The following is a 19,488-nucleotide window of genomic DNA, read 5'->3' on the forward strand; positions in this document are numbered from 1 at the left end:
TTCTTCTTTTCCTTCTCCTTCTTTCTAGCAATGGCCTAATAAACCCTTTCTTTTAAAAAGACTTTCAGCTGCAAAAGTTAAATTTTTTGGTTCAACATCAAAAGTATGCAAAATTAGAGAGAATAGTATAATGGATTCCCATGGAAACACCAACTTAGAACTTAATATAATTTGAGTGTTTGGAGGGACTGGTGAAATCATTTCACAACTTACCTAAGAATAAAATAATCTACACTTTTATATCCTGTGGAAATTATAAAGGATAATTCCTTTTTTTAAAAAGCATACTATGAGCTTTCACATTTTGGACTCTTCCGAAAGGACCCTAGGGCACTTTCATAGCTGTCTGGTTTCACTGGACAGCAGGGCCATGGCATTGGCCACTTCACTCTGTCATCTGGACATCAGAATGCACTGGTCCCCTCGAGAGCATTTGAAATCAACATGAAAACCTTAATTCATTTTAATGACCCACTCACCCTTACATTTCAGCACTTTTAGACAAAGCAAAGACAATTAGCCTCTGTGAGTTATGCCCCCCCTCCAAAGAAAGCTTTGAAAACAAAACAACTTAAGACATTTACCCTCCCCCCCAATACTTACATAGACTTCCTTGCACATGTTGGGCGGCTGCACTTGCTGTACGTTGTCCAGATGGTGTCCCTGGCTTGATCTAGCAACCCCCACTTCTTCTTGAGATCTCAATTCAAGTGACCCCTCCCCGGGAGCCATTGCTGATCCTCCTACTCTTCCCTCCCCGCCCCCCCCCAACATAGATAACCTTCTCTGTGTTCCAGTGTTATCCTTTGCTAACCTCCGACCCTGTACTTGATTTACTTTTACTGTCTGTCTTTCCAGTTGCAAACTATGTGAGAAAAGAACCATTGGATGGTATAGAGAGGCATTATAATGGACTTTCAGCAACAACATGTAAGTTTTGGTGTTTATGAGACTTGAATTTAAATCTTGATCCGAGCCCTTACTGCCTGTGTGGCCTCAGGCAACTTCTTGAATCCGAGCCCTTGTTTTATCACATTTCAAGTGAAGATACTAAGACCTACATCATAGAGTTGTTATGAGGGTTATGAGAAATTATTAGTATAAAGCACTTAAAAGAATGAGTACCTAGAACATAGTTACGCTCAGCAAAGATATGTTGAAAGGAAGAAAAAGAAGGAAAGAAAAAAGAGAGGAAGAGAAGTGAATGCCCACACTAAAAGCGAATGGATGAAAAATCCCCACAACTGTTAACAGATTCTAATCTTGAGGATTGCTCTTCTCTATTTAGCTATGGCAGAATTAGGGGGACTTTTTAACATTTTGAAATTAAAATGCATACATGACACTCCGTCTTTTATAGAAAAAAACATAACGTGCTTTTCAATTCTTTCTAAGCTGTTACCCAGAGGGAGTACACTGACCCGTCTTTCCATTTTCTTATTAGCTGATGGGATTTTCATCTCTCAGCTGCTCTTTTGTAGCTCTGGGCTCATTCATTCTTGATGGGCTTCATGTCCTTTATTAATGCGAAAATTACTGGGCACCTACTAGTCCAGAGTATCGCGGTGACACAAATGTGAGACAACGTGGTCTTTTCAGCTTTGCCTTCCTCTCACCTAGCAGTTGGCAACACTGAGCACCCATCAGGAAAAGCAGTGGGTTTGGAGATTCAGTATGTGTAGCTCATGCACTTGGGCACCTCATTGGTGGAACAGGGGCTCTGAATGAGAGGTACTTTCATTGTTCCCAGAAAAGCTCCATGTTGAGCCCTTGTTATATGCCCAGCACTGCAGTAGGCACTGCAGGGGACACCAAGGGAAGCGAGGCTCAACTTCTATCCTCAAGGAGCTGACCACTGAGTAGGGGGGATTAGATGCTGAGAATAGTACCAGCTAAAGAAAATGCCACTGGATAAACACAAGGAAAGTGCTCCAGGTTTCAAAGGAGGGAAAGGATATATCAGGTTGGAGATATTACAGAAGACTATTCATTCATTCAGTGAAAAGTATTTATTGGGTGCCTATGATATGCCAGGCATAAACTAGCTATTAAGAACAAGAGATAAATGAGCCAACATTACTAACCTCAAAGACGTAATAAAAAAGTGGGAGGGACACATTTGTAAACAAGCTATATCATTCATCCATTCATTCATTTATTTATTCAACATTTATTGGGTGTCTGTTCAGTTCCAAGCTCAAGGATGAAATAAACATGGTTCCTGTGGTAAAAGAACCCATAGTATAGTTTGGGAGATGGGGGTATAAACAAAAACTTTCAATACAGTGTGTTAGGTGCTGTGATAGGTATGTTAAGAATTACAAAGTCACAAGGGTTAGGGTGAAGGGGTGGGTGGTTCATTCTCTCTGGGCTCAGGGAAGGCTTCTGAGGGGAACACAATGTACTACATGGCTGGAATAGAAACCAGGAGTGGAGATGTGTTGAAGATCAAGGCCAGATTGTGGATGGATTTTAAACCCTGCAGCTGAAAGAATGGAATGTCAATAACTGCTCAGAGGACCAGGTGAATAACCGAGCCCAGGAGGGCCTGCAGAGAACATCAGGGAAAGGTTCGCAGTGGAACAGGTGTCCACGAGTCTGAAATGATGTGTAGGAAAAGACAAGCATTCAGTTAGGAAGAAACAGCATTCTTCAGGAAGTAGTTCCTTCTTCTTGGATTTTGATAGATGCAGAAAAATGGAGAGAAGGAATTCCAGAAAGAGAAAACAGCTTCAGCCAAAGGCAGAAAGTTCACCCGTATACAGAACTGAACAACAGTGAAAGTCTATGGAAGCAGCATTTCCCGTGTTTCTAATTTTACTTCACTCCAGGTGCCTGCCCCTGACCATTGTACGAAGTAACACAGCAGGAATGTCTTCCATCTATTCCTTTCTCACCTTCAAGGGTGGGTCTTGGGTATTCAGAGTTTTTTTGAAGTTCGGAGACCAAACTTGTTTTTAAGGCCTCCAGATCAATAGTGACTGCTAAGTGGCTTGAGGGCCCAGTGACAAGAAGGGCCCCGAGGTTCCAATCCAAAAGTGATTGAGCCCAGCTCCTCCCCCCCCCCGCCCCCAGTTCTACCTTCCACTTTATATTACAGACACTGAGACTCTGGGGGCTTGGGAATCCATTGAGACCATACATCAAATGCTAAGCCGAAACCTGTCCTCTGCTCTCCTGCCACACACATGACTTTCCTTCAGAGCTAGCTTACAAGCCACAAAAGAAATGATTTCATAACTCTACGGTAGTGGCTGTTAATCTTTTTTTGAATCATGGAGTCCTTGGGCAATCTGATAAAAGCTAAAGACATGATCCATTAGAAAACTACACATACACTCGAAACTTCCTCACACACCAGGATGAGAACCTTTGCCCTATATAAGCTAACACACCTTCCCCCAAATTTCAACTATTATGCAGCATGACTGTTTTCCTCACCCTCTAGACCTGCATCCCAAATGACTTCTTGCTGTTCCCAAATATCAGATCTCTAAAGGAATGAGATATTCCACTTGCTGAGAAGTGACCAAAGAATGTGCTGTAAGCTCAAAAGGTATTTCCACAAAGAGCATTCCAAAGATGTCTAAAGAAAGCCAGGGTCCCTGGAAGGTACAGCCTCTGCAGATGACCATCTGGAAGAGGGTAGCATTTGTGTTCCTGTCTTAGTCAGCTCTTAAATAATTGGCCTCTTTCCCACTCAGACAAAGGGCATATGGAGGCTTTGGTGTGACGACTTCCCATCTGCTAATTCAAAGACGGACAATTCTAAAGCTTAGGAGGCACTGCCTCCTCCATGCAGCCTTCAGGGACCTCTCCAGGCATTCATGTGCTTCTTCTTTCCAGTCCCAAAGCTCTGTATAAACCTGCTTCTGTATTTTCATCTTTGCCTCTCCCAACAGACTTTGGTACAGACCTGAAGGACAGACACTAGATTCCTACATTTCATCATTTGACATACACGAAGAGGCCACCATGTGTTAGCACTGCAGACACAGTAGTGAACAAAACAGTACTACAGAGTCTCAAGAAAGGCAGACAAGCAAGAAATCCATAACAAACTGTGCCTAACGCTATCCTCTGGGAAATACAGGGTGTTTTTACATTCGTTAAGTTCTTTGGCCACTCACTGTCCTTTCACATACTGATGCCACCTCCCAGAGCAATGGAAGCTATGAGAGCCCTTTGCAAATTTAAGGATGTAATTTAACTATCCATCCACCTTATTTACCGCCTACCTAGGCCCAGCTTTTTAGGGGGAGAGGACAGGGTAGCCAGAAATCTAAGCGAACCGAACAGGGCATTGCTTTGCAGGGCCTGTGCCTCAAGACTTTTGCTGCCTTGCATGACCTGGCTTTGGCAGGGAGTGGGCAGTTTGAATTCCAGGCGGGCTAAAAGGCCTTGGCTTAAAGGTTCTAGCAGATTTCACAACACAGCTGGGAAAGGCTTCCCACGGAGAGACCGGGGGTGGAGGGGAGGTGGAGGAGTGGGGGAAGGGTGGGGAAGCTGCAATTCTGCAAATTGAAAAAGGTTAGGAGGTGGGAGAATCGCGAAAGGCAGGATGAGGCAGGGCGAAAACCGCCCCTGAATATCGGACAGCTCCCCCCATCTCCCCGCTAACAACTGCGATGCGCAAGCCGTAAGACCTCAAACTTGCCTTGTGCCCTCCCTCTGTCCCACTAGCTAGCGCTCTCCGAGAGATGCTGGTGGAGCAGGGGCTCGGCCACCCGCGCATGCGCGCTGCTTACGTTGCCACCACTCTCCTCTAGACGCTCATCAACCGCGCCCCGATGCTCTCCTCTCCTCTCATCTCCGGTTGTGTCTCGTGCTCAGTACACAGCAGCTTCAGAGTCCGTGGGTAGCTGTGGGACGGTGGGGGAAGAAGAAACGAGTCAAAAAGCTCTCGGGCCTGAAACTACAACTACCAGCAGACACCGCGCCGGCCCCGCCTTCTTGTGGGCGGGCCCGAGGGTTCCCCGAGGCTTAAAGCGGCGAGATCGCTCTGTTGCCGGGATTCGTGGGCGCTGAGTTAGCTCTTTCTGTTTCAAGCTGGTCTGAGTGGGAAAGCGGGGATGTCCTTCCGTTTGCTCCTTTGTACTTACTTGAACTAGCAAATGGCACAAAACAAGAAAACAATAGTTACGCACCTTTAGAGGCTTTTTTAGATTCAGCAGCTTGTTGCTCCTACTTCTCAAATTCCGAATATTCGATTTAGCAAATGAGAAGCTGAAAAATAGCTTAAATTTCTGTAAGATGAATTATTTTCCCTATTATGTCAGAGCAACTTTATTTTCTTTTCTAGTTTGTAGGTGGCAGTGGCTGATGTCTAGTGTCACTTATTCTCTCTGCACTATACATAAGAAGGAAGTCTGTTTAAAGAAATCCTGCAATTAATTGTACTGAAAACGGAAAAGCTTATTTGTTGATTTGGTAAATTTTCTAGGTTTTAACTTTTGTACAGAAGTGTCTTTAGAATGTAGTACACTTGCAATGTTTTAAGGTGCAGATTTTAAAATCTACTTTTAATTGTAACCTAATCTTTGAATAGGATGTAGAGGGATGCAGTTTAAAACTGCTACTCTTTACTTCTTGCTGTAGGGAAGCAAAAAGTGACGGCTCTTAGATGGCTTGAAGACTAGTGCCATTAGGGCCCTAGGTCCTCCCGACTAGAGTGGGTTTCTTAAACAGAGTAGTTACAATGATAAGAACTGACTTAAAAATTTTGTTGGCTTATGGCACTAAAATTAAAAACCTTCCTATTCTTTCCTTTTTTTTTTGAGTCTGAGTTATTATTATTATTATTATTATTATTATTATTATTATTATTAGTTTCAGGTGTACAAAACAATGCAATAGTTATCCTTCTCACCCCTCACAAAGTGACAACCCCCTCGCCCATCCACTGTCCCCCCCATCCCCATCCCATTCTTTTCTTAACTCAAGTCCTAACCCTGATTTCTTACAGCCACTAATAAGCCACCCCCACATGCTAACAAAGAACTCCTTTTGTTTTTCACAAACAAATACATTTAAAGACCTCAAAGGGAATCAGTTCAGAACTTGAACGCAGAATAGCTTTAGAGTTGGGATTTTTTTTCCATTTGTTTTTGGACATCTCAGCTTCAGCCTGCTGAATTTTATGACTGTGTATGCATTCAGTCTATTTAGGGTGACATTTGTAGATAATATGAACTTGGCCAACTTTGTCCAAAATTAACAAGACGTATAATTTTTCATTTGTTCTTTTTGTGGGGGAGCCCAGCAATAGGCTGGAAATAATACTTGATGTATAGTGCTTTTTGAGATGACTAGAGCAGTGATTGTGCTGTGAACAAACCCTCCATACATTCTGAAACATTAAATAAGGGAGAAAGCAGTACTCGTGATATTTGGTAATATTTAAAATTCCCCAAGTTCTCAAGTGTTCTCTTTATAATCATAAACAGAACAAGTTTTCTGGCTATCAACTCTTCTACCAAACATTCAGTTTATCAAGTCCTAGCCAGCATCCAGCAGGATAAGACAAGAAAGATAAGATATAAGACAATGCTACTGTATACAAGAAATTTTCAAGAGAAACTACAAATTAACACTTTTAAGAGAGGGCAGCTGGAAATAAGTGCAATATACAGTAATCAAATTTATTCCTATCACCATCAACAAAGGACAAACATCAACTTGACAAAAGATACCACTTGCAATAGCAACAAAAAATTAGGAACCTAGAATAAATCTAAAAAAAATGTGCAGAATTTTAATGGAGGGAAGTATAAAACTTGATTGAAAAACATTTAAATAAATGGAGGGTTACATGATGTTCATGGATGAAAGGACTCTCTATATAGCTTTTATAACGCTATCAATTCTCAATTTATTTAGTGAAATCTGAATCAACTTCTCAAGTGTTTTTAGTGTATGTATATTTACACACATAAAATAAATAGTTTCTTTAGCGATTACGTGTCTGTCAAGCTTATTAAGTAAAATTTAGGTGGAATATCAATAGTTCATGAATAACATATTTATTAAAGAATAACGTGGGGACCCTACTAGATATTAAGACATCTTATAAAATTGCAGTAATAAAACAATGTGGTGTTGTTGCTGGGATAGGCAAATAGGGGACAGAATAGGGCTGTGCACATGGAGACTTATGTGATAAATCATTGGGAGAAGAAGAACTGGTCAATCACTAGTGCTTGGAATAATTGGTTAACCACACACACAAAAGAGATCTCTATCTCTGAACTTGCAAAATAAACAAATTCTCAGTGAATTAGAGAACTAAATGTGAAAAGAAGAACTTTAAAACTTTTAGATGTTTCTTGTATATCTTTATGAATTTGGTCTAGGAAAAGATTTCTTAAGCCACGTAAAGTTTAAACCATGAAGGAAACGATAGGTAAATGTGACTACATGAAAAACGAGCAAGCAAGCAAACAAACAAAACTTCTGTACATTAGAAAACAAGTGAAAAATCCAGGCACACACTGGGAAGACATTTCCAACTCACAGAGATACTAAAAGATTAGTATTCAGAACATTTGACTACTATAAATCAATAAAAGGTAAATGACACAGTGTAATGATATAATATAATGATGAACAAAGAAGTGACTTGGCAATTCTGAGAAGAGGAAAACTGCATGGCTAATAGTGAGAAGATGTTCAACCTTTCTAGTAATCAGGGAAATACTAATTAAAACAACAAGACATTGCTTCACATTTATCAGGCTGGAACGTTGAATAAGATCAATAATATTCAGTGTTGTCAAAGGTGATGAGCAACAGAAACGCTCATCTGCTGATATTAATGTAAATTGGTTAAATCTGGCAATATCATGAAAGTCAAGATTACAAAACAAGTCCACTTTGGGCATGTATTCTAGAGAAACTCTTGTACACATGCATAAAATGACATGGTGGGAAATATTAATTATGCACTGATGATAGCTAAAAATAGAAAACAATGAAAATGTCCCTCAAGAGAAGAGTGGATAAGTAACTCAATTTATTCAATGGAATACTATAAGGCAGTGAGAATGAATGAATTAGAGCTGCATTATCAACACGTATAAATTTCAAAAACATAATGTGTACAAGAAAACAAGTTACAAAATGATGCGTACAATGCTGGTATGATACCACTTATATAACATTTGGAACATACAAAATATATTAGTTATTGATTATGGACACTTTCATGTGTAGAGAAAGTAGAAAAACATATATAGAATTAATAAACAAATTCTAGGAGAAAGAAGAAAATAAAATTGGAGGGAGCTTCAAATGTGTCCGTAGTATTTTATTTCTTTACTTCATAAACTTGCCCATTAAAAGAACAAAAAGAAAAAGACTGACTGACCAGTTTGGTGAACTGAAGCTCCACTTACATTTTCAAATAACTTTCTCAGTTTCCCTTATAATTCAATCCAATGCATCATCATTCTCTGCAGGATCCTTTGGCACTGAGGACTAAGGCACGTAGGGGTCTTGCTGACATCCATCTGCCAAGCTTTCTGTCTCCACATCCCTACAACACAGTGGGACTAGCGGAGATAACAGGGTTAGCTGGCACTGGGGAGCTTAAATCTGGCTGAGAATCCTAATTCTAGGAGCAGGGCAGGTGCAGACTAGGAGCATGGCTCTCTGCTACTAGCTAATCTGCGGGGGATGCATGGAGAAGCTGCGGCTTTAAGCAGGTAAACTCCTCATTGTTTCATAGGCATCTTCCAATCAAAATGGGCAAATTAGTCTGTTGGAATCCCAGATTCTAGTGGGATGGCAACTGAGCCAAATTCTTGATGAGGGTCCTTTCTCCCCCTCTGCAACTGGTCTTTAGTTTTAGAAAAAGTGCTTTTGGGGATGGGTGAAATGGGTGAAGGTAGCCATTTCAAACTTCAGTTACAAAATAAACACTAGAGGTAATAATACTGTATGGTATATTTGAAAGTTGCTAAGATAGTGGATCTTAAAACTTCTCATGACAAGAAAAATAATTTTTTGTAACTATGTGTGGTGATGGATGCTAGCTAGACTTATTGTGGTGATCGTTTCATAATATATACATATACAGCGTCATGATGCTGTACACCCGAACTAACATAATGATATATGTCAATTATAAGTATAAAAAGGTGCTTTTTATATCATTTTGTTAAAAGGATTGAAATGGCAAGACATCTACCTCCAGATAACGTATTATACCTTGTTTTACTAAAGATACTTAATTGAGAAAATTCAATTTGGCTGAAATGTTTTAATCTTTGTTTTCTTATTATTTTGGTAGCACAGAGTCACTGTTACAATTGATTATTGAAAAAAAAGTATCCAATCTTTTTTACCCCTAAAACCAGAGCACTTGGGACAAACACTTCATTGGGCCTATTGGCTCTTTACCACCTTCACCTGTGTACGTTGAAGCACAGGTCCTCCTGGATTCCCAGGTGATGTATATAGCCTTGGAATGCTTTTCCACTTATCAGCAAAGTTTGTTAATTAGGTACCCACATTTACACAGTACTCTATTGAGCACCTAATAAATAAGTTTTAAAGAGACACTGTCTTTGCCCCATACAGCTTATAAACTAAAGTAGCACCAGTGGTGCAGGCTGTTCAGGCTTCCTCTTTGGCCACCTGTCATTGCTCACCCCTTTATAACCTCCAGGTTGTTGGAATCACTTGAGCTCAGGCCTGCAGGGCCCCCTCCCACCCCAACCCGCAGCCATGCAGTGGGCATTCACTACACTTTGGCTAAAGGTGGTAGGAAAGAGTTTCTCTACCTTTAGGGAAAACCTGCTAAGCTTTTGCCATGGGCAAATGGCTTTTTACCGTCTCAGCTGGTTTGAAACCCTTGTGTTCTGTGGGCAAAAAGCCAGATGTAGCTTGTTTCAATAGAGTTACACCCAGGGAAGGGTAAGTCGTCCATGTTTAGACCACAGTGTAGAGCTCCACCAAGCAAATGTCATCAAGGTGGTACCCAAAGCTATTTAACACCCACCCACACAAACACTTGAATTCATTTTATGGGGCTTTTTCCCATAAGTAGTAAAGCCAAAAAGCATTCACCTGCATAAACATGATAAAGTTCTAGTATCCTACCACCAAAATAAATAGCAGCAGTTTGGGAAAACAGTTTCTCATTCAACAAAGATAGGATTGACACAGTTTAAGGTGAGGAATCAATTTCCATCAGAAAAGAGAGTGATGGTCCTAAGAGTGGGTTTCTGTCTTCCAGCTTGTTACTCTAGTTAGTTTATCAGTTTATAGCCCAGGCTGCCTCTCTAGGCCAGTATGGCTTTCCAGGGCAGGAGTTTCAGACTTCCAGGTGCATGAGGAGGCCTTAGCTCTTAGACAAGTGATGCAGTGGGGCTTTCTGATATGAAACAGGCAATCAGGCAACTGTCACTGAGGGTCATGGTGACTTGTGCAGTTATGTGTATTGAGGGTGGAGGGGGGCAGTTAGCAAAAGCAAAAGCATTGGCTACCTCACCGCCTTTCCAGGGGCCATGTGGCAATACTAGTTGTTCCTTCAAGTTTTGTTGGTGGGACACTGTAAGGTATGGACAGTGGAATCCTCGGTGAATAGGGGAGGGGAGAATGTATATCTTTGGGTTCATTCTCCCACTTAAAGAGCTGGGAAATTAGATGTGGTTCACAGTATAGTCATTTCTAATTTACAAGTACCCTATCCACATGATATCAAAAATAGCTACTGGGTTGTCGGAAAAGTCATGATGCATTTTTGCAACAAAAAACAGAAAAAATACGTCATGACTTTTCCGACAACCCAATATTTTCTTCTTCCTTTTCCTTCTTTCCATGTCCTCTCCCATCCTTCTTATTTACCACCTTTCCATCCATCCATCCATCCATCCATCCATCCATCCATCCATCCAATATTTACTGAGTACTTTCTATGCACCAAGCTCCTTAGACCATTAGCTGTGGTCCACAAGTAGAGAGGAGGGAGGCCTGTTCAAGGGCAGAGGCCAGTAGGAGGTGAAGGATGATGGAGGAAAAGCCAAGGATACCTCCTGACTAGAAGCATTTTCCCCGCCATTTTGAAGAGGCCTATAGTTTCTTCCAGAAAGTCTGGAACGTGGGTGCCACCTGAAACAATCAAACTGTGACAAGTACTGTAATCTTCCTATATAGAGTTAGAATGCTTAGACATGCTGCCCCAAGGCTCTGCTGGGGGAGGTTTCACTTGATAACTATAGTCAACCAATATGCTACCATCCAGGGATTGTGTGTCAGTTTACATAATTAAAAGTTATAAGAAGCTTAAATGGCTGAGCTATATATGTTTTCATAAATTTTTGAATCCCAAAAGTCACATGAGGAAAACTAATGAAATATACCGGGGGTGCCAAAAAAATGTATACACACGACTTGTATTCATCTTTTGTTATCGGTATGTATCGAGTATTATGATTTTAATACAGTTTTTTTTCCTTTCTTAAAATGTGTATACGTTTTTTTGGCACTCTCTAGAACAATCAGGTAGGCCAAGAACCTAACTCTAAAAACCGAGAACACAGATGAAAGAGAGAATGTACTGGACGTGAGACATGTAAAAACACCCTAGGACTAAGCATATGGAAATGCTGAGTGGAAAGCATTAACAAACCTGGAAAAGCATAACAAGAGATATTTGTTATTACAAAGAGCACCTCAATACAGCAGTTAAAAATATACACTAAAGTCTGCCATGATAGGAGGATTTCCCTGGAGTCTCTGTTTAAGATGCCTACTTCACAAGAGCTTGTATAGGGGACAGAGGCAGAGCCAAGAGCTGCAGAGAATATGCACAGGAGGATGACCCAGTATAGGCATCTCTGTGTTGCTGAATCTAATTGCAAACACCCATACACCGCAAGAGCCTGCTTATCGAACTCATTAAGAGCATCTAAGAATATAATTGTGAATTTTGCTTCCAATGAAATGTATGAATAAGTGCATTAGCACTTTAGTAAAATCTATTAAAATACAGTGGCTTGTGGAGGTGCACAACCCCAGAGCAGGACAAGGAAGGGAGAATATTTAGCTGGGAAGAGCTGCAGCACTATCTAAGCTGGCAGCTACCATCTGTGTCCTGGAATGTGTAGTTACCGAAGACATGGAAACATGACAAAGAAAGCTGACACTTCCCCCCTGTCCTTTCTAAGGCAGGCACATCTCCTAGAATCATTTTAGAAAGATTTCTGCTGATAAGAATACAAGCAAAATTGCCTACAGTGCTAACAGAAGTAGAGCGTAGGTTGCCTGAATCTCAGTCCAGGGGTCTTCCTCCAACATTGCATAGCAACTGAAAATTTTATATTTATTTATTTTTATAGAAGGCAAAATTCACTCTTTTTAGTGTACAGTTCTATAGGTTTTAAAAAAATGCATAAAGTCATGCAACCAATGCCAAAATTAAAATACAGGACAGTTCTGTCACCCCCAAAAGAACCTTGTGCTGCCCCTTTGTAGTCAACCCTTCTTTCCACCTTTAACCCCTGGAAACCAGTGACCTTGTTTTTGTCCCTTTAGTCTTGCCTTTCCCAGAATGACATGCAAATGGAATTATATGGTAACAGAGCAACTTTTTAATTAGGGGATTTAAAACAAAAGCAAGCAAACAAACAAAAACAGCCCAATCCCTGAATTTGTTTAGTTAAGTCAAATTTACTGAGCCAGTCTTTTCACAGCTTCCTAATGGTTCTCAAAATATTTTTCCTGATTGAAGCAACTTTTGTTTCTCTTGGTCATCACCCTCAGTTGCTTAAGAATTTGGGGAGTAGCTTTGCAATTGTTTCCTGTGTGGCGATGATAGTGAGTTTAACTGTACACAGGAGACTAGCTCTGTAATGTTCTGTCTGGGAGACAGGCAATGTTGTGTTTTTCTAGAAATTTTATAAATAAAGTCTGAACTGAAGAGGAGAACTCATTCCATGGATTTCAATTAGGATTTTCCTGAAAGAGCAGACGAGAGGGTGTGGGAAGAACAGTTTGGCACACAAAAGTGAGAAAAACTCTAAGGGCCTCATTTATGATGGTAATCTTTCTACATAAAGAAATATAAAATTCCTAAAGCATAGGATTGTGAAGCAAGCAAAGGAAAACCAACTCTCACGGATTTGTTTGGATGCACATGCAAACTCCATGCGTCAGACAGATCAGTTCTTGGTATAGCATGCGTTAGCTGCCTTACCCTCTCCATCGCCCTTTCTATTCTTGCTCTTCATGATCCAAAACACATTAAATATAAAAACAAATGGTTGGTACAAGAGCTGGATTTTACCTTGCACTTTCCTTGGCTACTATTGGTTTTTAAAAAATGGATTTGGGGACGTGGGCTTGTTTTGTTCTATTCCATGAAGTATGGTATTGATAACACTATCTGTTGGGGGTGAGGTTGGGTAAAAAGCTGTCTCCATCTTCACTGGTAGTGTTTGTTGGGCATCCGTACTGGACTAGGGCAGTTGCCGTTGGGCTGGTGCTATCCTAGTGTATTTACCTTCTTTCTATTATGTCACCTTGTCTTCCCTACCAATTATTGAATCATTCGTGTCAAACCACTGTGTAGGCCTCCTGGTTTGGGTTCTGCCGCTGTGTTTAGCACCAGTATTAGACATAGGAGCAGCAAAAGCCGCCAAGGAAAACGCTGTATACACACAAAAATGTGATATGGTGACCCATGGGGGCCACATATGCATAAGATCCCTGTATTTTATCAACTCTCACGTTGTGATAAAATCAGGGCCTGAGCAAGGCATTAATGTGTATTTTTATTTGTGAATGCCTTATATATAAAGTCTTACCCAAACCGGTTACACCTTATTAATAAAAATAAAACAAAATTTAGTTCTGCATTCAATACATCTGGCTTTTATCCGTGAAACTGGTGGCTTTGACGTACAATCCCTGGCATCAGATGGTGAAACAGATGGTTTGTAAGTGCATAGCAAAGGAAACAGCATGAGCTTACTAAGAGCAAGCCATGCTAAACTAACCTTGTTCTCATTTCTGATAGGGTTGACACTGACAGAAAAGAGAAATTCCTTAAAATCAGTGTATCTCGATTTCAGTAAGGTTACAGTGTTTCCTTGAGGGCCTGATGGAGAAAACTCACCTGACTTACGGTAATGTGGTAGCTATTTTGCTAGTTAAACAAGTGGCTAATGAGCTAAAGGCAACCTCGAGGGAGGCATATAGTGGCATGTCAGGATGTTTGATTGTTTCCCAGTTTTATCACTATCTTCAATGAAATTGGTGCATGCTTTTCCACAATGTTTTGAGAGATATTGAAGACAACAAATATCAAAACGAAGATTTTTTTAAGAAGAAAAAGAAAGCAAACTTGAATAACACTCCAAACTAATAAATGATTTTTAATGAAGAAAAATGTAAAGTCCTAAGCCCGTGTCTTAAACAAGTATAGGATGGGGGAGAATTGACTTCTTGTTGGTTCATGAGAAGAGGACATAGATATTTCTGTCAATTTCAAATGTGATGTGAGCCAACCGCATAAAATGGTTGCTGAATTATATAAGAATATTATCCATATCAGGTGGCAATGCCCATCCCCCTGTACTTTCTAATGATCACACCCATCAGCAGTACTGTTTCTAGAACCAGGTATCTGAATTCAGGAACAATAACAAACTCCTGGTTGATAAGGGTCTGATGATCCCACGATATGGGGAGAATGAGGGAAAGCACCAATGTGTACTGAGTGTCTACTCTGAACATCAGAGAGGCGGAGAAAAAGCTGGAAGTAGAAAGGAGGATGGACTGCGAATAGGCCAGCTTCCTGAGGATTTAACTAATAAGGAAGTCTGCAGGAAGTAGCCCTGGTACAGTTTATACGGAACAGGGAAGAGTCAAGTAGGGCATTCCACAGCTGTTGTTTTCTTGCCCTGAGTGAGGGCAAGAGGTGTGAGCCTGTGTGCACCTGCACGCGTCTGTGTATCCAGATGCTGATGGGACTCGCAGGGCAGGTAGCAGATGCCGCTGATGCCCTGCCTTTGCCCCCTCTGTCCACTCATGCTCACGGGCAGCTGCTGTGGACAGTTTCCAGAGCATGGCCAGCTTCCCACTCTGAGCTCCTGCCTTTCTTTTTCTCTACCGAGGGGCTTTCTTGGCACCACGAGGAGCTTGCAGAGCCTCCAACAGGCTCAGCCTGGAAGTGCAGAGGCATCTGCACTCCTGGGCAGGGGGCAACTCTCAACCAATGGGAGATGGACGTCAGCGGATAAATGCCGAGGTCTCCCCATCCTCCAGGGGTGTGAATCTGAGCAGGGCTGACTGCTTTTGCATGACTTGAACTTTGCTGACCTTGAGAGTGAGTGCCCCCTTACATTGTATACCTTGGGTGCCTCATTCATGCTGCCCTCGTCCTGGCTCTGATTCTGAGGCAAGTTCCTCACAGTTTTTGAGAGGGGTCCCAGCAGGACGAAACCCTAGCAGCTTATAGTTAATAACCTGCTTATTAACCTACCCTTTACTCATATTTCTCCTTGTCCCACTTTCCCCACTTTCTCACTGGTGCATCCTGGGATTGTCTTTCAAATACAGCACTTACCTCCATTTCCCTCTCAGCTTCTCCTTCTGAGGAAACTTAAACTCAGGCAGGTGTTGCTTAGGAATGATGTTCTCTCACCCACAGGTAATTTATTTAAGCTTATGATCAGTTTATCATATGATTCCGATAGCTGAGTCAGAACTGGGACACAGATGCTGCTGGTGCTCAGGGTTAGGCAATTACTTATCCCCGAGACCTCTTTGAACAAGTTCAAGCACATAGACGTGGGCACTTTTTGTTGTTTGGGTGATTGAGCGGGGAGGTGTTGGATGTTGCTGCTCCTGCTTTGTTGTTGTTGTTTTTGCTTTTGGTGGAGAGGCATTGGGGGCGGTGTGAGGGGAGATAAAGACATGGAAGGAGAGGAAGGCAAGAATTGTGTGGATAATCACCTCGAACTTTTTCTGCTGCCTCATGTCTGAGGGCCTGGCTGGGAGCCCCTGGGGGAATGGCGCCAGGGCAAGCAACAGTCTGTGTTCATGAAAGACAGAAGGATTGAGGTATAAAGAGCCCTGCTTTGGGACCAAAGTGGCCAAAGGCAGTGTCCAACGAGTGACACATATCCTATGCTCTCCTTTCCCACCTCATCTCCAGCCCCAGCCCCCAGGCCACAGTGCCTATTCTGGCTCAGAGATGGATCTCAGAAATGTGCAGAACCCCGTGGAGCCTGAGGACAAACCCAGGGCAGGGCACCTGGATCTCCCGTGAGGGGTTGGTGGGCTGTAGACTGTCCCCGAGCAGGACAAAGCCAAAGACCCTGGGCAGGGAAGCCTTTGGGACGGGGACACGTTCCTGAATGAACAGGCAGAGGCACAGAGCTGACAACATGTAGGAGACTGTTTATGTGGCCTACTTTGTACTCACAGGCAGGTGAAACCTGGACTGCTCTAAGCTTGCGGACATTCACATGGTTTAAAGAACCTGTTGAGCAGAAAGTCTGGCAGTCAGTTATCCCGGACTCTGGCTCTGTCGCCAAACAATCACCTTGGGCAAGTCATTTGACTTTTCTGGGCCTCAGTGTTTTTCATGTTGTAATGGCCTCATTGGGCAAGATGAAAGCTGAGGTTCTTTTTAATATGATGATGACCAGAGTTCTTGCTCCAGAAAGCGCCGTTGGACACACAGAGGCCTACAGGATGTCCCATCATGTGGCTCCTACCTTGGAGTTCAGAAAGTGGCCATGGGTCTGGGATCCCCTATTTGCTCACAGTGCTCTTGGAGAAAATGCCTGGTTATGGCCAGACACTGTTGAGATCAAAGAGGAGTGTCAGTCACAGCATTTACATGAATATCCAGTGTGGGACTTAGTCTTAAATGTTTGGGAGACAACCCTTAAATCAATGTCTCCATGTCCTTGATCCACTATCCCTTTCTTGAGTTCATCGTAGATCATAAATTTGAGCAAGAAACACAGTTTGCCAAACTGGCAGCTAATTACACCCATTTGCGATTAGGTTGGAAGGAGCCCGAAGTAGATGTTGAAGTAGATGTTGCAGCTCACTCCCTGCCTGGCCTCTGATTTCTCTCTCATGCTGTATTCCTGACACCTTTTTGTTATTTCACTCCCCACAGATGTGGCAGATTGCTGTTTCAGAAAGTTAAATGGACCGCCTTCAGTGGAGGTGTGATATCACGGTGGTCGCTGCTTTGAAGAGTGGAGAGTCGTCTCCACAGTGACATGATCTGGGAGCCTCAGGCTGAGATTTCTCCTAGTTAGTGGCCTCTCCTGGCCTAGGCTGTGCTCTGGGTAGCACAGCTCAATGGGCTGTGAACTGTCCCTTTATTTCTGATTAGCAGCCAGAAATAGCTCGGCCAAGGTCACTCAGCAGCTGAAAGGTCAAGACTGAGATTTGAAACCCCAACCATTTGGCTTCGGAGGGTTCTCACTTAATCACTCTGAGCAAAAGGATGCTTCTGTCCACGTGGCAAATGAAGAAAGGAGCATAGTTCACTGTAAGCGTATTTCAGGCCAAGTTAGAAGTGGAGGGGACATAAGGAATAAAACATTTTTAAAAATCTATATGAGATGACGGGTGTTAACTAAACTTACTGTGGTCATCATTTCACAATATATGTAAGTCAAGTCGTTATGCTATACACATCAAACTTACACAGTGCTGTTCGTCAGTTATATCTCAATAAAACTGAAAGGGGAAAGAAAGTGGAGGGGCCACAGCGGATCTAAGCCTCTGGCATGGCTTCTCTGCCCTTCCCCAGCCGGCCTGGGCCAACCTTTCTACCCTATGGGCTGTCCCCTGCCACTGAGCCACTTCCGTGGACTCCGACCACAATAGGCGACTTTGTCGGCACCCATCCTGATTTGCTGACCTCCTGTGCTATTTATGTCTTTACTTACACTTCCTGGAAAGCTCTTCTTCCATCTTAGTTTAGAGAAGTCCTCAGCTTTTTAGACTCAGCTCAGTGTCAACTCCTTGAACCTTTCTCAGGATTTTCAGGCTGGGCTGTTGCTCCTTTGTGTTTCCTCAGCACATGGCTTATCCCTTCACCGTAGCATGTTTCAGGTACTATTGTAATTGCTTTCCTTCTCTCCTCATGAAGTTGTGAGCTCCTTCAAGGCATGGTGCATCTCGCACAGCATGTGGTCCATAGCTGGTCCTCCATAAATATTTACTGAGAAAAGAAAGGCCTAAAACGAATGTTACTCTCATTAGATGATTCTGGGCATTCAGAGATTCTGTCTTCAAGCTATGTAAAGAACTTTATTTTGGGCTCTCATTATCCTAATAATCTTCTCAGTCCTTTCACTTATATTGGCTTGTCTGCGTAGATTGTTGACGGTTTATAAATATTTGACTGTTTGATGATGAGATGGCACTAATGTGAATGAAGCAACCACTCTAATGATGATGATGTTGACAATAAAACACATATGCAAGTAACACCCTTGTTTTCAGGGCCAGTCATGACACCCTCCTTTTCATTCTACCAGGTGGGCAGGTAGGCAGGTGGGCAGGTAGGCAGGTGGGCAGGTAGGCAGGTGGGCAGGTAGGCAGGTGGGCAGGTGGAAACTGGAAGAGGATATGCTGGACATGACAGGAGTTTGGAATTTTTCACATTACTAATGAGCATTGGAGCTTCTTAAACAGTCTTTTAAAAATGGGATTCATTTGAGAATAATTTATTTATAAATTAGTTTATTTTATTTATCAAATAATTTATACAACCATTAGTTGGTTTTACTAGAGATTAAAAATTACAACTGATTACAAATTCTTTTTTTTCCCCCCCAGACAGCGAATATAATTTATTTCTTATAGTTTAAGATTACAGGTCAAATGTTAGACTAGGAAATAAAAATAACAGGTTACATTTATTGGGGACTTACAATGTGCCAGTTTCTATACAAAAACAAAGCAAAACAAATATTTACATGTGCTATCTATTTAATCCCCACATATTCTGCCTTTGCTCCAAGTATAGCTCTTTCCCTACACAGCTGCCGACCTTTGACCTCAGCAAGGATACCTGGCTCAGTGTGGCTCTGTGGCCTCAACTTCTTGTATCTTTTCTCTGCCTTTGTCATGGAGCGTGCCATCTGGGTGCATGAATATCCAATCATTTGCTCTGCTGCAGATCTTTACAGACTCCTTTCTCACTCATCGTTTTTTCTTTACTATGTTCTTTTCCCTTGTGCAGTTTACTCCCTTGCATATTAATTTTTTCTCCTCTCTGGGCTGTTTCCTTGGTTCTCCCCCACACTCGAGCCCCACTCTTGGAGGCTTCTGCCTCTACCTTTATCCTTCTCATCACCTTTAGGGTGGTCTCTGCTTTGCTCAACGTTAATCCTATTTACTCAGTAAAACTGTTCTTTGGGGTGTGTGGAGTTTAAATCAGGACTTGCAGTAATTAGCTCTTGATTTTTAAAAAGGGTCATTTTCTTCATCTCTGAGGGTGAGAGA

This window comes from Hipposideros armiger, unplaced genomic scaffold (genome assembly GCF_001890085.2).
Source record: "Hipposideros armiger isolate ML-2016 unplaced genomic scaffold, ASM189008v1 scaffold_558, whole genome shotgun sequence".
Classification (NCBI taxonomy): Eukaryota; Metazoa; Chordata; class Mammalia; order Chiroptera; family Hipposideridae; genus Hipposideros; species Hipposideros armiger.